This window comes from Plecotus auritus (genome assembly GCF_963455305.1).
Source record: "Plecotus auritus genome assembly, chromosome: 2".
Lineage (NCBI taxonomy): Eukaryota > Metazoa > Chordata > Mammalia > Chiroptera > Vespertilionidae > Plecotus > Plecotus auritus.
In genome coordinates, this window is record NC_137771.1 from 219671842 (window position 1) to 219689992 (window position 18151).

The 18151-nt window shown below is 55.9% G+C and overlaps 1 protein-coding gene across 2 annotated transcripts in view; it reads right to left on the reverse strand.

The window, feature by feature from the left end:
- The window catches only part of COL6A2 (collagen type VI alpha 2 chain), a 31249-nt gene extending 28432 nt beyond the window's left edge, over window positions 1-2817 (reverse strand). For both annotated transcript variants that reach the window (XM_080657781.1, XM_080657782.1), the window contains exon 1: window positions 2686-2817. The gene's annotated coding sequence lies outside the window, so the exon portion shown is untranslated. The remainder of the gene's footprint in view (window positions 1-2685) is intronic.
- Between the last annotated feature and the right edge of the window lie 15334 nt (window positions 2818-18151).

The window sequence follows — 18151 nt, forward strand, 5'->3', positions numbered from 1 at the left end:
TATGTGTATTTTACCACAATTTTTAAAAACTGGAGGGAAAAAGTTCTTCCATATTGGTAAAAATAAGCACTCATGAGACAAATGGGAAAATCATAACCTGGCAAGTAACAACAAACAGTCAGTGATCAAAAATGTTGAACCACACAAAAACCAAGAACTCACACAAACCAAGAAGACGCCATTCCTCATCCATGAAATTGGCAAATAAGAAAAGAGACAGCAACACTGCCCATCGTCTGTCCCTGGTGACGGACACCCGGGTGCTTCTCCACTTCTCTGGTGGGCATCTGACAATTGAAAACCTCCACACCTTTCAGAAGTTTTGGCTCAGACTCTGCTCTACTGGGAGAAGGGGCCCCTCACAGGTGGGGTCCCTGCCCTCCGCCTGCTCAGCACAGTGTCTGCAATGCGCCACCACGAGGCTGACCCACTGGTGTGGCGTGGGTGTTGATACGTTTTAGGTCCCGGCCGGTCTGTGGAGGATGTTGCTTTATGATATGGCTTGAACCCAACGTGTGTCCCTTGGAGGGGGTGCCCCCGGCCCGGGCCTATTCACTGAGCTGATGAACCCTGCTTTGTATAAATGTGCAGAAGGAGCCACAAGAGAGACCGACCCACTGAAATGGGCTGTGTTTAAAAGGAATCAAACTGTTTAAAAACAATCCTAAGAGCGAGTTTCTCCCCGCCAGCATTATAAAGTCTTTTGTGGCTGTAAACATGACCTACCTACACCACATGCACCCGGAGACCCCTAAGCAGCCCCGGAGGGAAAAGGGCAAGTGCTATTAACCCTGACCTCATACAGATGAGAAACCCCAGGCTGCGGAGGAGCGTGGGCGCGGCTCCCTCCACCACAGAGCAGACCTGCTGGCTGGCAATGCAGAGTCGCCATTGGGCGTGGGTGTGCACTGCCCAGTGCAGGGCCTGCGCCCCACCCGACCAGGTGGTCCAGGGGACCACGCCCCACTTTGCACCGGGACGTTGCCTTCCCCGTGGCTTCCACTGCAGATGAGCCCATCGATTGCCCTGACCAGCTGTGGTCTTCCCGGGCCTCCCAGGTCACTTTCAACAGCACAGCATGGCAGCTTAAAATTGCCAGAGAGGCCCAGAGGCCTATGAAACCCATGTCCAGCCCAGGGGACACACCTGGGCCCCGGGTGCCCAGCCCCTCCAGTCTGGCCAGGAGATTCTGAGTCACGTATGCCCAGGGGGCCCAGCCCCACTCTCCTTTCTCTGAATGACTGAGGCCAGGCAGACAACTTCCCTCCTGGAGCCCTACATGTCCGTCCCCGCCTCCTGGCCGTGGATGTTAAGCAAATGTAAGATGGCCTCTTGGTCAGAACGGTATTAAAAGGAAAAAACGAGGGAAATCTGTGGGTCCCAAGCCTCCTTCTTTTTGGGTGTCCATCGAAACGTGCAGTTCCCCTCCGCTGAAACAGCGGCTTAGACCAGGGGTGTGGGCGCAGGAGCTTGCAGTTGCTTTTCTGGGTACAGGGGCCATACAGAGGGTGGGCACTGGGCGAAGAGGTGGGAAGACCAGAGCTGCCACATCCTGCGGTTTTGTGTTGTTACTATGTAATAGGGTCAGTAGGCCTCTCAGAGGTTGACACTTCCCCCCGACCCCCCCACCCCCCGCCCCATGCCTTGAGGGTGCTGGGCTCCTGGAGTTCTGCTGGATGGGTGGGGTGAGGAGTGCTGGGTGGGGTGAGGAGTACTGGGTGGGGCAGGGCCCACCCGCGTGGGAAGCCACCACAGGTGAGACCAGCTGGGCTCCCAACTCACGCCCTGCTGCGACCATTCAGCCCCCTGCTTGTCTCCCCAGCAGACTTTGAGGGGGGAGGCAGGGGTGTAGAGGGCACCTCCAACCTCAGAGAATGGGGGGAAGGCTGGGTTGTTGCTGATATTGAGGGTAGGGGTGTGTGACTTGTCCCCACTCCCCGGCCCTGTTTCTACCCTTGGGGTATCTAAGAACCCCACCTCCCCTGTTTCTCTCTCCCCATCCCCCCATCATTCTATCCTGGCCATTCTTTCCAGGAGGAGGAGTACCCTCTCCCTCAGCCCAGGGGAGAGGGGCCAGCACCCCTGGAGACCCTGTGCCCAGTTCCACATCAAAGGGGAAGTCTTCCCAGGGGTGACTGGAGCCTGAATCCCTCTGAAGGTGTCCTCCAGGCCACAGATAACCAGAGGTGCCAGGGCCCCGCGTGGGTCTGACTGCAGACGCTGAGCCCCTCCAGCTACTTGGTAACTTGTGGAGGGAGGGGGTGAGGCCCCAACAGACAGCCCGAACTGCAGCATCTTAGCAGGGAACCAGGAATAGGGAGGAAGCCCCATTCCCAACTCTGTCCCAGAAGAGGCCAAAGTGGGGACAGTACACAACTCGGCATCCCCTGCCCCACTGCTGAGGCAGCTAAGGCGTGGACGTGAGGAGCTGTGATCCAAGGTCCAGTGGTTGAAATGGGGCCGCGAAGGGGGGCCATTACTGCGGGGAGAGCTGTCGGGGCGCCGCCGGGGAGAGCCCACCCATGACGCCCGCGGACCGGCTCCTCCGCGTCCCGCACTGTCCTGTCCCGTCCAGCAGGACTTGCAACCAGCAGGACGCGGCTCCAGGCGGGCTGCCCGGGCTCCGGGGCCGGACCACAGGTCCCCACTTAGTGGGTCCCGGCCCCAGGGTCGAGGGGCGCTTACCTGACCCCGAGCGCGCGGGGCGCCCTCGCTGTGCACGTCCGAGGATCAGGTCCTGACCGCGGAGAGCCGCGCCGAGTGGGCAGGAGGGAGGGGACGCGGGAGGGGCCGCCGTCTTTATACCACCCCGCCCCCTCCCAGCCCGCCCCCCGAAGCGCGGCCACGGGGAGGCGCTGCGGCCCCGCGGATGGGCTGGTGGGGGGACGGGCGGGCAGGGGGACAAAAGGGAGAATCCGGGAGGCCAAAGGGAGTGGGAGCGGGAGAGCCACCCCCAGCCCAGACGCGGCGAGGGTGGGGCGCTGCCACCTCTCCAGAAACAGTCGTGGGCGCAGTCAGAGGCCCCCCCCCCCCCCCGTCCGCCCTACTGCCCCTGCCCCACTTCTCTGCCGTTCACTGGGGGTTGGGGGGTGGGGACCACACCCTGCACCGAGGGCCAAGGAGGGGAGGAGACCAGCACTCCCCCTCGAAGAAGCTGCGTCCCCCAGTTCACTCCCCCTCCTCCCCCAGCTCAGTGTCCCCTGCTCAGTGCCCCCTGCTCAGTGCCCCCTGCTCAGTGTCCCCTGCTCAGTGACCCCTGCTCAGTGCCCCCTGCTCAGTGTCCCCTGCTCAGTGCCCCCTGCTCAGTGTCCCCTGCTCAGTGCCCCCTGCTCAGTGCCCCCTGCTCAGTGTCTCCTGATCAGTGCCCCCTGCTCAGTGTCCCCTGCTCAGTGCCCCCTGCTCAGTGCCCCCTGATCAGTGTCTCCTGATCAGTGCCCCAAGCTCAGTGTTCCCTGCTCAGTGACCCCTGCTCAGTGCCCCCTGCTCAGTGCCCCCTGATCAGTGTCTCCTGATCAGTGCCCCAAGCTCAGTGTTCCCTGCTCAGTGTCCCCTGCTCAGTGCCCCCTGCTCAGTGTCCCCTGCTCAGTGCCCCCTGCTTCAGTGCCCCCAGCTCAGTGTCCCCTGATCAGTGCCCCCTGCTCAGTGCCCCCTGCTTCAGTGCCCCCAGCTCAGTGCCCCCTGCTCAGTGCCCCCTGCTCAGTGTCCCCTGCTCAGTGCCCCCTGCTCAGACACAGTGGGGTTCCAGCCTTTCTCCTGGGACAGCTCCCGCGAGGCCACCAGTCAGAACATGTGCTCTTGGTGGGCTCAGCCCTGCGCAGAGGGTGATAGAGGCGAGTTAGAGGGCAGGGCTGGCTGGGAGAGGCCGGGGCAACCAGGACAGCTAAAGCCTCAGGTGCATTGGTGGGGAGTGAGACCCTCTTCCTTGCAAAAACCCCACAGGTACCCTTGGCGCTGGACTCTGAGGCCACTGTGATGTCCTACCTGGGAGAGGAGTATGGCAAGGCTGTGGTGGAGCGGGAGGCCCCCAGGACCAGGGCTTCTCTTTGAGATGGGATGTTGGCAGGACTGGGGGCTAGGTGCCTGGGCTATGGGACAGGGCCACATCACCGCCATCCTTGGGGGAGGGCGGGGGGAGCGGCAACACCATGCAACTCCAGCCTCAGATGAGCAGCCTTGCAAATCTCTGATTGAGTCCCCCCCCCCCCCAAAAAAGGAGAGAGACCCCAGAGCTTCCTGGTCACCTGTGTGTGCCCTGGCGGGGGGTGGGGGGAGGGTCCCTGCATGTATACCCTCTGATCTTCCTGAATACCTCCCATTTGGGCTCTGATTCTCGGCACCCCACTTCCCATCTCCTGGCCAGATAGTAAGGTGCCAAAGGCAGGGGTCTGTGGAGGCAACTGTGTTGTTAGTGAGCCTAGCAGTAGTGGCAGTTCAAGCAGAGGGGGAGCGACTTCCTGGGTGAGGCGGGACAGGCCGCCCCTGCAGCCCCAGGACAGGACGCTCTGCTCTCAAAGTCCTGCAAGTTTGTCCTGACCCCAGCACACGGCCTCCCACGGTATCCAGCTGCCAGAGCCCCTCAGGCTGGACATCCATCAGCACATACTCTGCTTTCCACTGCCCCCCTCCCTGGGCACCAGTCTCTGTTCTCCTTGGCCACAGCGCCTTTCCTGTGGACAGTGGGTGCCTGGAGCCAGGAGGCACTGGACAGGGTGTGTGTAGATAAGTGTGTGAATGTGTCAGTGTGTGTGCGTGCACCTGGTAGCGTGTGAGTGCAGGTGTGTCTATGTATGCATGTGCATGTGCATGAGTGTGGTAGCCTGATGATGACTGTTCTGCTGCTGGGGCCCACTGACTGAGGGCCTGTGTGCTGCCCTCTGCATGCACCTGCCCTCTCACAGGGCACTTCCCCCAGGGGCTCTGGGGGTAGAAAGACAGGCCAGCTCCTTCAATTAGGGATTAATTTGGCTCCAGGGGTTCCCATCAGCCTGCTACTCCTCCCACCTCACCTGCTACTCCAAGCCCTCACCTTCCCTCCCACCCCGTCCTTCACAGGGCTCTCACCTGTGGTCTGTAGGCTCCTCCATCATGCCCTGCCCTGGATCCTTCACAGCCTTTGCCCCATAGATCTTTAATCAGATCCAGCCCCTCCTCCTTCTCAGAGAAGCCCAGGGGACACGGAGCGCAGGAGGGGATTCCTGTATCTCACCCACCACCGGCAGGTGAAGGGGCCGCCGTCCTTGGTGTGGGAGGTACAGGTAGTTCCTAGCACAAGGTGGAGGCCCAATTGCTGGATTTCATCAAGGGTGACCTGGGAAACCATCCCTGGGGGAGGGAGCAGCTTGCTGGTATGAAGACTCAGGTGTGTGAAGGGGGTGGTGGGCTGGCTGCTGAGTTGCACTCAGGGCCCTGCAGAGGGATGAGGGAGACCAATGCGATTGACCAGCAGTGAGAGGCTCAGCGTGAGGACCACAGGCCTCTTTGGCCTGAAGGGAAATCCCATTTCCAGCTGAGGACATGATGAGAGGGCTCCAGCTCCAGGTGTTTTAATGCTTGTCCACACTGGTCTGCGAAGGTCAGGACCCCAGCTGGGATAACCTGAGACTCTAAAACATGGACCGGGACATCCCAGTGGAAGCCTGAGGACGAGGGTCTGTAGGCCCCTGACCTCTCAGGGCTTTGTAAGAGCCAGCACTTCCTCTGTGCTGGGAGATGCTGAGTCCCCCGCCCCAACAAGGCACCAGGTGCCCTCATCAGATGCCACCCCACCCTGTCCTCTGGCTGGCAGGCCAGTGACAGCAAGCCACGCCAGTGTAACCTGGATGGGGATGTTCTGGGCCTGATCAGGTAAGCAAGGAGCTGCCAGCACACAACTGCAGGAGCCAGGGGAACCCCTGGGGAAGGATGTGGGGGTCACTGAGTAGAAGATGGGAAGCAAGCATTATTCACTTGGAGGCACTTTCTCCGAACATGGAACTTAATCGCCTGGCAAGCTCTCAGGCCATGAGCAAACTCAGTTCTGGGGAAGGTGATGGCCCATGCCGAGCAGTGTGGACATGCACAAGCTGCTCTGGTAGGTGGCCAAGGAGGAATGAAGAGGCAGCGGCTCTGGTAAGAAGGCCCTGTTCTGGGACTAAAGCTAATTTTCCCACTCAGAAGTGTTGACTTCAGGGCACACCTCCACACACATATACTGTGATATACCCCAGTTCTCCCCGCAAGAGACCTACAGCATTTCCTGAGTGACTGAACATGGGGAAGGGACTGTCAGGATATCTACCTAATAAAAGAGTAAGATGCTAATTGACCGTACCTTCGTGATGCCCACCAGCCAATCAAGAGTGAGTATGCAAATTAACCCAACAAAGATGGTGGGTTAATTTGCATACATGGGCGCCAAGCAGCCGGGAGTGGGGTGGGATGCTTGTGTCATTGCCATGGCGATGACGCAAGCATTCTGCCCTGCCCCCCAGCTACTCCAGGCCTCTGAGCAGCGTAGGAAGGCAGAAAGGTCGCTCCGGGCCAGAGCGAAGGTGGTGCTGGCAGCCAGGGGAAGGAAGGCCCATTCTGGCATGAATCTTCATGCATTGGGCTTCTAGTATATATATAACAAATCCTATCTAATAAAAGAGAAAGATGCAAATTAACCATCACTCCGTTATGCTACCAGCCAATAGGAGTGAGTATGCAAATTACCCAACAAAGATGGCCATGCCCATAGCAGCCAGGCAGCGGCACCCAACAGCCCCAAGCCCGCCATGGTGGTGCTAGGGCTGCGGGGGGCCGGATCGGGGACACAAATCCACAGGGATTCTGGCACCCTGCAGCCCCAAGCCCTGCCATGGTGGCAGTGGGACTGCAGGGGGCCGGATCGGGGACACAAACCTGGATCGGGGATACAAACCTGCAGGGAGGCTGGCACCCCACAGCCCCAAGTCCCGTGATGGCGGTGCTGGGGCTGCGGGGGGCCAGATCCGGACACAAACCCACAGGGAGGCCAGCAACCAGTAGCCCCAAGGCCCGCCACCGTGGTGCTGGGGCTGCTGGGGGCGTTGGGGAGAGCAGCGGAGACACAAACCCATGAGAAACCTGTGGAAAGGGAGATAAACTACCATAACTTTATCTCCCTTTCCACAAGATGAGAAAATTGCCCCTGGTTTATTTAGTGATGTGGCCCACACCTTTCTACAAGCACAGGGTATGTTATGACCACTCCCAGGAAGGTTGGTCAGAATACCGTCTCCAGGGAATAAGGCTACTGTGGCAAATCATCTAAGAGAGGAAACAAGCTTTTGTTGGGTTTATTCTGAAGGTCAGAGAACATGCCACCCCAACATATGCTGTGTTGTTATATTGATGATCTTGACCTGCAGATGCTTGAAAAACAGCAAATGCATGCAGAGGATTTCACTGAAGTCTCCTGATCTGCCTAAAATTGGACCCCCCAAAAGGAGCTCAAATGTCATAGGTCCCCTTCACAGGAGAAGTGTCATCAGGCAGAGAAGACTGACTCCTGTCATAGGACAGGAGAGTAGAAGTTGACATCACACCCAAACTTTGTTACAAACTATTTCCCCCCACCCCCATTCATCTTTCCTAAATATCATTTACTCTCCTCTAAGAGGCCTATATTTCCCGTCCCCTATATCTCCTTTCCCTAGGAAGAAGGTATTTAAATCTGCATTCTAAGCCACCTCGAGGAGTTACTCATTTTCCCCTGGGATCTCCCGCATATACACGAGGTACACATGTTAATGAACTTTTGTTTTTCTCTTGGTGATTTGTCTTTCATTACAAGGGCCTCCACTAAGAACTCAGAAAGGTAGAGGAAAACTATTTTTCCTCTCCATAATTGCATCTGCTGAGATAAAGCACAAGCGCATAAGCCCTGGTCAGAACCCAGTTTGCTACTGTGGGCTCCCCTTCCACGATAGGAAAACCTGGGAACAACCTGCATTTTTAGGACAAGGTGGCATCTATACTAATAAAAGGGTAATATGCTAATTAGACTGAACATCTTCCAGATGACCTTCCAGATGTCCTTCTGGACGTCCTTCCCGACAAAGCCATGTTGGCAGGGCCAAGGCAGAGGAGGTTAGAGGCAATCAGGCAGGCAGGGGAGAGCAGTTAGGGGGATCAGGCCAGCAGGGGAGAGCAGATAGGGTGAACAGGCTGTCAGGGGAGAGCAGTTAGGGGGATCAGGCTGGCAGGCAGGTGAGCGGTTAGGAGCCAGAGGTCCCGAGCGTCCCAAATTGGAGAGAGTGCAGGCTGAGTTGAGGGGACCCCCTTCCCGTGCATGAATTTCGTGCACTGGGCCTCTAGTGTGTGTGTGTGTGTGTGTGTGTATATATATATATATATATATATATATATATATATATATATATATATTTGGTTAATCCTCACCTGAGGATATTTTTCCCCCACTGATTTTCAGAGAGTGGAATGAGCTGGGGGAAAGAGAAACATCAACGTGAGAGAGACACATTGATTAGTTGCCTCCTGCATGCATCCTGACTGGGCCAGGGTTGGAGCCTGCAACAGAGGTATGTGCCCTTGACCAGAATTGAATCTGAGACCCTACAGTCCAAGGGCTGATGCTCTAACCATTGAGAAAACCAGCCAGGGTTGTCAAGACATTTTGAGGACAACTGGACACAGAACCTGAGTGGACACTGACTCCTGGAGAACCCTTGTTGGAGGAGGGGCCCTTGTTGGAGGAGGGGCCAAGTAGTAAAAGGAATCCTGGCTGAAGTGTTGGTCACTGTGGGTGCCCTAGTCAACAGACCACTCAGCGTCCCCAAGTGTGTAACGTACCCGCGCACTGGGATCCTGGCCTGTGTACTCGAAGACATTATAGGAGAGACGCCCAAGGGCAAACCTTGAACACTGCCCCCCTCCATGGCTTGGAAGGAAAACCACAAGCAGCATGGCGTCCCTGGAGCTCAAGGCCTGCAGGACACAGGTGTGGTGGGCCACCATGTCTCTGTGTGGTCAAGAGCTGGCCTGGGCTTTGCAGAGAACATCAGATCCTGTTGAGTGACCCCGAGGCTTCACCAAGTAGCAGCCCAACTGCATCTGCCAGTGCCGGGCACGGTGTCCTGGTCACGGCAGATTAATAAGGTCATTGATCGGCAATCACATTCTTTTTCATCCCATTTAGAAAAGAGGATCAGTATTTCCGTTCACATGGGAGGAACAGTAATACACATTTGCGTTTGGCTTCAGGGCTGCGTTAACTCCCGTTCTGTCCTTATATAGTCCGAGGAGACCTGGACCAACTGGACATCCCACAGGACACAAGACAGATTGTTACAGTGATGACATCATGCTGAGTGAAGAGGACAGGTGAGAGGAGCCCAGTGTGCTGGCCATAAGACACATGTGCCTCCAAGGGTGGGAGATGAGCTCTGTGTAAATCCAGAGATCTGTACTTCAGGGAAGTTCATAGGGGTCTGGTGGTCAGGGGTGTGCTGGGATATCCCCCCAAAGTAAAATTAATTGCTGCATCTTGCACCCCCAAAGGAGGAAGCACAGGGCCTTGGCCTTTCTGAGTTCTGAAGGCAACACAGTCCATTCTGGCCCATATCTCAGGTGACACGGAGGCAGCCAGCTTGGAGGGGCCAGGATCAGGGGCGTCTGAGCAGCTGGCCCAGGCTGGGTGCTTGGACCACATGGTGCAGAAGGTGTCAGTGTGGGAAAAGACACCTTACACAGCTCAGGGTGAGTCTGGGGTCTGCAGCAAGGCCGTGCATCTGCAGAGCATTCACCTTCAGGGAAACGCTTCCTCCTCCTGGGCAGGGCAGCTCCCACCTCCAGCCTCTGCCCTCGGCGACACCAGACTCTGGCTTTGGGTTGGAACCAGGATGATGTCGGGGATGTTGGGTACTTGCTTTGCAGCCTTGCTGGGTCAGATTTGTTTCCCTGATGTGCCAAGAGGTGGGCTCGTTCTGACGTTCTAGAATCGAAAGTGGGCTCCATCCCCTTTGTCCTTATCATGCCCCTCTTGGCATCCCTATTTGCCTGGCCCACAATCATGCCAGCACCCACACTGTCCCTTTGTACCTGCAGGCAGAGGCAGGACAGCTCAGGGATTCTGAGGTGCAGAGGGATGGAGAGGCACCTGGTTAAGTCCTGCCTCCACCAGGTGTCCCGGTCCCGAGGGCCAGGGGTCCTCAAACTTTTTAAACAGGGGGCCAGTTCACTGTCCCTCAGACCGTTGGAGGGCCGGACTATAGTTAAAAAAAACAAACTATGAACAAATTCCTATGCGCACTGCGGGCCTGGGACGAGTCGGCTGCTAAGCAGGACAGGCAGCGGCACCCGGCGGGCCGGATAAATGTCCTCGGTGGGCCGCATGTAGCCCGCGGGCCATAGTTTGAGGACGCCTGGCCCTAGAAGGTTTCACCTGGGCTGCTGTCTGTTTGAAGGGCCCCCAGTTGAAGTAGGCTGCCTGATGCACATGCACCCCATGTGGGTTGTGCTGCTCCCCATTTCCAGTGAGGAAGCCCATGCCAAGGTCATGTGACTGTGCCTTTTTGCGCTCTCGAGCCTGCTCGTGGGGAGATGGTGCGCAGACGAGTAACAGTTATGCCTCGGTGCTTCGGAACTACGGGATACCTACAGGGACATGTGTGAGCCATTAGCGCAGGAGCATTCTATATTTGGTCTGTCGGCCCGAGGAGCCCTGAGTAATGCCATTTCCGTCTGTCTGCCCACATGTTCAGGCTGAGGAGGCAGTAAGTGGTTCCGTGTGGACCAGCCCTCTGTGGCTTTCTCATGCTCAGCACATCTTGTGGGACCATTCTGGGTGGCGGGGCGTTGCTCTTACGGCCTTAGAAACACATTTGAGAAGACGTTTCAGAGCATGACTCTGCACTCACATTTTCCTTTGCTCTGGGGAGTAATTTTCTCCTCCCCCACCTCAACGGTTCTCAGCTTTCTCTTGGGACGACTCAGAAATTGCAAAACCCGCTATTAACGGGGAATGGGCAGTGTGTCCCCGTATGTGTTCCAAGTCGGTGGCAGAGCAGCGGGATTTTGTATTTTAAGTCCAAACTAAATCACCAGTCTCAGCAATCTTACCTGGTCTCGGGCGGCAGGCCCCTGTGCTTTGGTCTAGTTCCTTGGTCGGCAAACTGCGGCTCGCGAGCCACATGCGGCTCTTTGGCCCCTTGAGTGTGGCTCTTCCACAAATACCACGGCCTGGGTGAGTCTATTTTGAAGAAGTGGCATTAGAAGAAGTTTAAGTTTAAAAAATTTGGCTCTCAAAAGAAATTTCAATCGTTGTACTGTGGATATTTGGCTCTGTTGACTAATGAGTTTGTCGACCACTGGTCTAGTTCATGACAACACTTGCACGTTGTGAGGACTCTGTACCGATAATTGATCACTTCTTCAGTGGGAGCTGGGGCAGAGGCCGGGCACTGGGAGGAACCCTCAGATGGTGCATGAGGGCACCAGGTGACAGGAAGGTTGAGGGACACTCGCTGGTGGGCAGTAGCTGCACCTGGATGGAAAGGGGCCGTGAGTGTCTGGTGAACTCAATCCAGCCCTGGCGATGCTCTCTCCCGAGGTGTCTTTACTTCCCCTGGTGTCGGTGTTGGGCACACAGTCATTTCTCGGGAAGTGAAGCCAGCCTGAGGGTAGCAGCGCCCCAACATGGTTTCTACAGAGCTCCCCTCACACATGAGACAGCCACACAGGAGACGGTGCTCACAGGGGAGGTGGGGGAGGAAACTTCAGGTCTTTGAACTTCTTCCCCTCCACCACCTTTGAGTATATCTAAACGACATGAAATTAGATTACAAATATTTAAAAATATTTATGTCTCATCATGAAAAGCTCCTCTCAACCAGCTGTGCTGTACTACATGGAAAGGGTCACCAGAAGGTCATGATTTCTCTGCTGGCTTAGGAAGACCACACTGACAGCGCCCCCGGGGCTGGCCTGGCCAGTGGGCGTGAGAACGCCAGGTGACCACCCCACAGGACTTCTCACTGGGGGGCCCTGAGGGGGCAGGGACACCAAGCCCCAAAGTCTGAGCAAAACTGTGTGCGTTTTCCTGGGATGAGGGCCTGTAGATCTCACTGGATTCTCAAAGATACATGTAATTCTAAAGACATTGCATATTTTTAAAGAACCGGGACATAACAAAATACACAAGAAGCATATTGAACGAAGATTAATCTTTCTGGGATGACATAGGAGGTCCAGAGTCATCATCATCATCGTTCCCATGACCACTACCATCACCTCCCCACTGCCATCACCCACCACCGCCATCACTGCCATCTTCATCACCATCATGACCACTGCCAGCCCCATCACCATTGAATCAGTTATCTGTTTCTTCATAACAAACCATCCCCACACTTAATGGCTTAAAACAACCACTTGATTTGCTCCTTTTATGGGATGGGTTGGCACTTTGGGCTGGGTTCAGCTGGGCAGGTCACCTGATTGCATTCATATGGTGGCAGCCAGCTGGAGGCTTGGAGAGGGTTGGGTGACCTAGGATGGCATTCCTTATGGGTCTTGTGGGGCCGGGGTCTTGTTGCTTCTCTGGAAGGACACCTTAGACTGGAGTTCGAGGTGGCAGTATTGTGACCGAATGAGAGCGGAAGTGCAAAGATTCTTGAGGTGCACGCTCAGAAGCCATACCACATCACTTTGCCATATTTTGTTGGTCAAAGCCAGACACAGGCCAGCCGTGACTGGAGGATTGGAGAGCTAGACTCCAGCTCTTGTGGGACGTGACCACAGGTAGTCTGTACCATCTCCCACTGTGGCCTCCAGCACCTCATCCAGCCTCGCCACCCTCTCCCCAAGGCTGACCATGTCAGGGGCCGATCTTAGAAAGACACAGCCTCTGTTCTCACAGGTCTTGCTGTGCAGGAGAGATTCAGACATATTCATGATGGGTAAATAATGGTGGTGTGGTGCTCCTAACATACTCTCCAGTTACACTCAGAGTCTCGAGGGAGAAAGAAGGGCAGGGTCCTGGGTGTCTACTAGGGTCCTACTATCTTGGGGCAGGAGGTAGGGCCTCTGTCTGATGCAGGAGAGCAGTGTGCCCACCTATAGGACTGCCCCACGCACATCCCTGCTGCCCAATATGGGGGGAGGGTCAGGAGGTAAAAGGGCTCTTTGGGGCCTGGGAGCAGACGTGAGGCCAAGTGTTGCCTGGAAACTGGGAACACCACCTAGAAGGAACCCTTGGGGTTACCTGGAGGGACTCACATTTCACAGACCCTCACCCCCAGCTCCTGCCAAGACTCAGGGAATTGTGTGACAACTCCCACCCTCCAACTGCAACACTCCCTGGCGTTCAGAAGGGCAGGGCTGTGGCAGAGCCAGTACTGTGCCCTGCTGGGATGCTTACACAGACCCCTCTTCTGGTTTGCGCCCTCAGGTTGGCCTGCTGCCCCTCCCCTCCCCGTGGGCGGACTCTGGGAGGGAGACTCAGCGACATCAGCCACAGAGAAGAATCAGTTCCCTTTGATGGAACCACTTTCTGGCAGGAAGAAATTTTAAATTGTCTGGCAAATCAAGCCCTAAACAGAACCAGCTTGTCTGAGGGTGAACAGCCTTAAGAGCAAATGAGCAGCGCTGACGAATTCCCACAGGCCTGCACTTGGGGTGAGCTGCGCTGTGGGCGAGTTGGAAGCGACTTCAAGGCAGCGCAATCCAAGGCTTTGGGTAATGATGGTGCGGGATGCTCTGAAATGCCACCAGGGCCCCGCGATTTCCCCTCTGGATCAGGGACTCCCAGGGCCCGGTGAGGCTCAGGCTCAGCCGCCCTCAAAGCCCAGAGCCTCCCCTTGGCTACCCAGGCCCTCCCTCCTCACGAGCACAGGGCCACCATGGACAAGGTGATGTGAGGCCAGCAACATGCCGGCCACTTCCCTCTCTCCCTTAGCCCACTTACTTATTCGCACACTGAACCTGTCGCATGTGTGAACATGGTGGCGGCAGGCGGGAGGGACACTGGTGGCCACTGCTTCCATCTGCAGGGGAGGTGGCACCGTCCAGGGTCTCATGAGTAAACAACCTCCTGTGGGAAGGATGTTGCTGCAAAGAGGTCCCCTGCCCCTCGGGACACAACCTGTGAAGCAGCCCAGGTCTGCTGATGGGGGTCTGAAGGGGCTGCCAGGCCGAGGGCCCCGCCTGGGTAGCCCTCAAACCCACGATAAGTCTGGACTGGGGGCTGGCTGCCCTAGTCTGAGAACAAGGTCCCCTGAGCTGGGGGTCAAATGGGGCTGGAGGGGCAGGCAGCTGTTGGTGGCCCTGGAGGGCACAGCAGTGCCAGGAGTCAGTGGGTGAGACCAGAGCATCTGCCAGGTCTGCTGGGCCCACCCCGAAGGCCTCCTGGGGCCTCATCTTCAGCATCAATATCTGAGCCACGGCTTGTGGACCAGAAAGTTCTTCCTGGAGCAAAGCCACTGAGGTCCCCATCTGCAGGCCTCCTGCCCCACCCTCTCGGCCCTACCTGAGGAGGGAGCTGCTCCCCAGGGGGTGGGCGCCTGCACTGCCCATGCTGGCTGGAAGGCGCCGAGGCTCTGAGCCAGTGGCTGTTGGCCCAGGCAACCTGGGCAGGGGAGCACCAGCAGCCTGGGCGCCAGAGCCAGGTGACTGGCCAGCCTGCCAGCCCCACCCACAGCAGAGGCCCTGGGCAGGGCCCCCTCCACTCCTCTCCCTGCTCAGGGCCCACCTCTCAGTTCCTAGGGTTGGGGACTGGGGTCTTCTGTGGGGCCTAAGGAAAGTGTCATATGGCAGGGGGAGGCGGGGGACACAGCCACAGCCCCTCCCCTGGGGCCAGCTGAAGCAGCCACAGGGATTCCTATAATGACATACTTTCCAGACCTGGATCGTTGAGCCATATTAGTCATGCCAAGAAAACGTTCCGAAGGTGGTGGGGTCCAGGTGAATGTGTCACAGCTGATTTACCAGGAAGGAATCTGGCTGTTTGTAACTGTGGAAACAAACACCCATGTTTTCTATAGAACAGGCCCTCATTGTGGACACGGTAGAGGGGAAATGTGTGGCTCATGCCTTGTGTCTTCCCATGAGGCCAGGCCTGTGGGGTCCATATTGGTTCACACCACTCCCTGCCTCACTGTCCCCTGGAACCTGCCCTTCTGGGTGCCCGGCTCAGGGTCTGGCTTGTGTCCTGGCGGCTGAGTTCCCAGGTGGCCCCTTGGGTCAGGCCTGTGAGGGTCATATCCCATTTGCAGGTGCTGTTAAGGTGGCCGAGCAGTTGACTGTAGGATGGGAGACCACCTGGGTGGGCCTGACCTGGCCGCACAGCCCTCAGGGCCAGGCATGCAGGAGGGGTTCTCTGCTGCTGAGAGGAAGGGGACACATAGAAGGAGTCCCAAGGGCCCCACGCCAACAGACGGTCAGGAATACTCCAGCTGCAGGAAACTGAATTCGGCCAAGGACCCCAATGAGCTTGGAAGAGGGTTCTCAGGCCCCCCGGTCGGACCCCAGCCCGGCTGTCACTATGATGTTAGTAGTGAGGACCAGCCGAGTCCAGGAATTCTCACTAACAGACTGTGGGCTAAGGTGGGTGCCGTTTAAGATGCACTTTGTGGAAAACTGATACGCCCCAGGGGTGCCCCCACCCCCCAAGCCCAGTGCCCACCCTGCCTGTGGAGCTGACATTTACTACCTACTGGGCAGCACCCGGGACCTCACCAGCTCACGGGCTGCATCCTCCTGACTCTCAGTGAGTGGGTTCCCAACTCCCAGTAAGAAGCTCCCGTTCCAAAGAGGACATGCAGATGGCGAACAGGTACATGAAAATATCCCAGTCACTAATCATCGGGGAAATGCAAATCAAAGCCACGGTGAGATATCACCTCACACCTGTCAGAATGGCCATCGTCAATAAATCAACAAATACAAGTTGGCCAGGGTGTGGAGAAAAGGGTGCCCTCGTGCACTGTTGGTGAAAATTCAAGTTGCTGCAGCCACGGTGGAAAACAGTATGGAGAGTCCTCAAAGAATTAAAAATAGAACTACCATATGACCCAGCAATTCCACTTCTGGGTATTTATCTGGAGAAACCCAAAACATTAATTCAAGAAGACATATGCACTCCTATGTTCATTGCAGCATTATTTAAAATAATCAAAATATGGAAGTAACCTAGGTGTCCATCAGTAGACAATTGGATAAAGAAGATGTGGTACATATATACAATGGATTATTACTCAGTTATAAAAATGAATGAAATCTTGCCATTTGTGGCAACATGGATGGACCACTTGAGGGCATATGTTAAGTGAAATAAGTCATCAGAGAAAGACAAATGCTATATAATTTCACTTATATGTGAAATGCAAAGAAACCAAACCAGACCAAAACAACTGAGCTCATAGATACAGAGAACAGATAGGTGGTTGCCAGAAGCGGGGAGTGGAAGTGGGGAAACGGGTGAAGTGGGTCAAAAGGCACAAACTTCCAGTTATAAAATAAGTAAGTCCTGGGAAGTAATGTGCAACATAGTGACTGTGGTCAACAATACTATATTGTATATTTGAAAGTTGCTAAGAGAGTATACCTTAAAAGTTCTCATCATAAGAAAAAATTTTGTGACTGTGTGCGGTGATGCTAACTAGACTTATTATGGTGATCATTTCACAACATATACTGATATTGAATCATCACATTATCCACTTGAAACTAATAGAATATTATACTTAGTTATATCTCCATAAAAAAGAATCCTATATAATAAAGAGGTAATATGCAAATTGACCATCACTACAACACACAAGATAGCCGCCCCCATGTGGTCAAAGATGGCCTCCCCCATGTGGACACAAGATGGCCGGCAGGGGAGGGCAGTTTGGGGGGACCAGGCCAGCAGGGTAGAGCAGTTAGGGGTGACCAGGCCTGCAGGGGAGGGCAGTTGGGGGTGACCAGGCTGGCAGGGGAGGGCAGTTAGAGGCAATTGGGCTGGCAGGGGAGCAGTTAGGCATCAATCAGGCTGGCAGGGGAGTGGTTAGGCGGTGATCAGGCTGGCAGGCAGAAGCGGTTAGGGGCAATCAGGCAGGCAGGCAGGTGAGCAGTTGGGAGCCAGCAGTCTTGGATTGTGAGAGGGATGTCCGACTGCCCATTTAGGCCCAATCCCGGTGGGTCCCAGATTGGAGAGGGTGCAGGCTGGGCTGAGGGACACCCCTCCCCCCCATGCATGAATTTTGTGCACCAGGCCTCTAGTAATGATAATAAAGAGCACAGCTACTCCCCAGTCACCTGTAGTGGTTACTGGAGCTGGGAAGCCAGAGGTCAAGTGGGTGTGGGCAAGGCAGTCCATCTCAACCATCCTCCAGGAGACAAGAGCGGGTAGCACAAACCTGGGCTACAGGAGATGAAGGTGCTCAGGCAAGTCTGGGGCAGGTGGCATGTGTGTTCTATCAGAGGTGCAGCACATGGCACACTCATGGTATGCACACCTCCCATGGTGCACACACCACATGATGCACACACCTCCCATGGTGCACATACCACATGATGCACACACCTCCCATGGTGCACACACCTCATGATGCACACACCTCCCATGGTGCACACACCTCCCATGGTGCACACACCTCCCATGGTGCACACACCTCATGATGCACACACCTCCCATGGTGCACACACCACATGATGCACACACCTCCCATGGTGCACATACCACATGATGCACACACCTCCCATGGTGCACACACCTCCCATAGTGCACACACCTCCCATAGTGCACACACCTCCCATGGTGCACACACCACATGATGCACACACCTCCCATGGTGCACATACCACATGATGCACACACCTCCCATGGTGCACACACCTCCCATAGTGCACACACCTCCCATGGTGCACACACCTCATGATGCACACACCTCCCGATGCACACACCTCCCATCGTGCACACACCTCATGATACACACACTTCATGGTGCACACACCTCATGGTACACACACTTCATGGTGCACACACCTCCCATAGTGCACATACCTCATGGTGCACACACCTCCCATAGTGCACATACCTCATGGTGCACACACCTCATGGTACACACACTTCATGGTGCACACACCTCATGGTACACACACTTCATGGTGCACACACCTCCCATAGTGCACATACCTCATCGTGCAC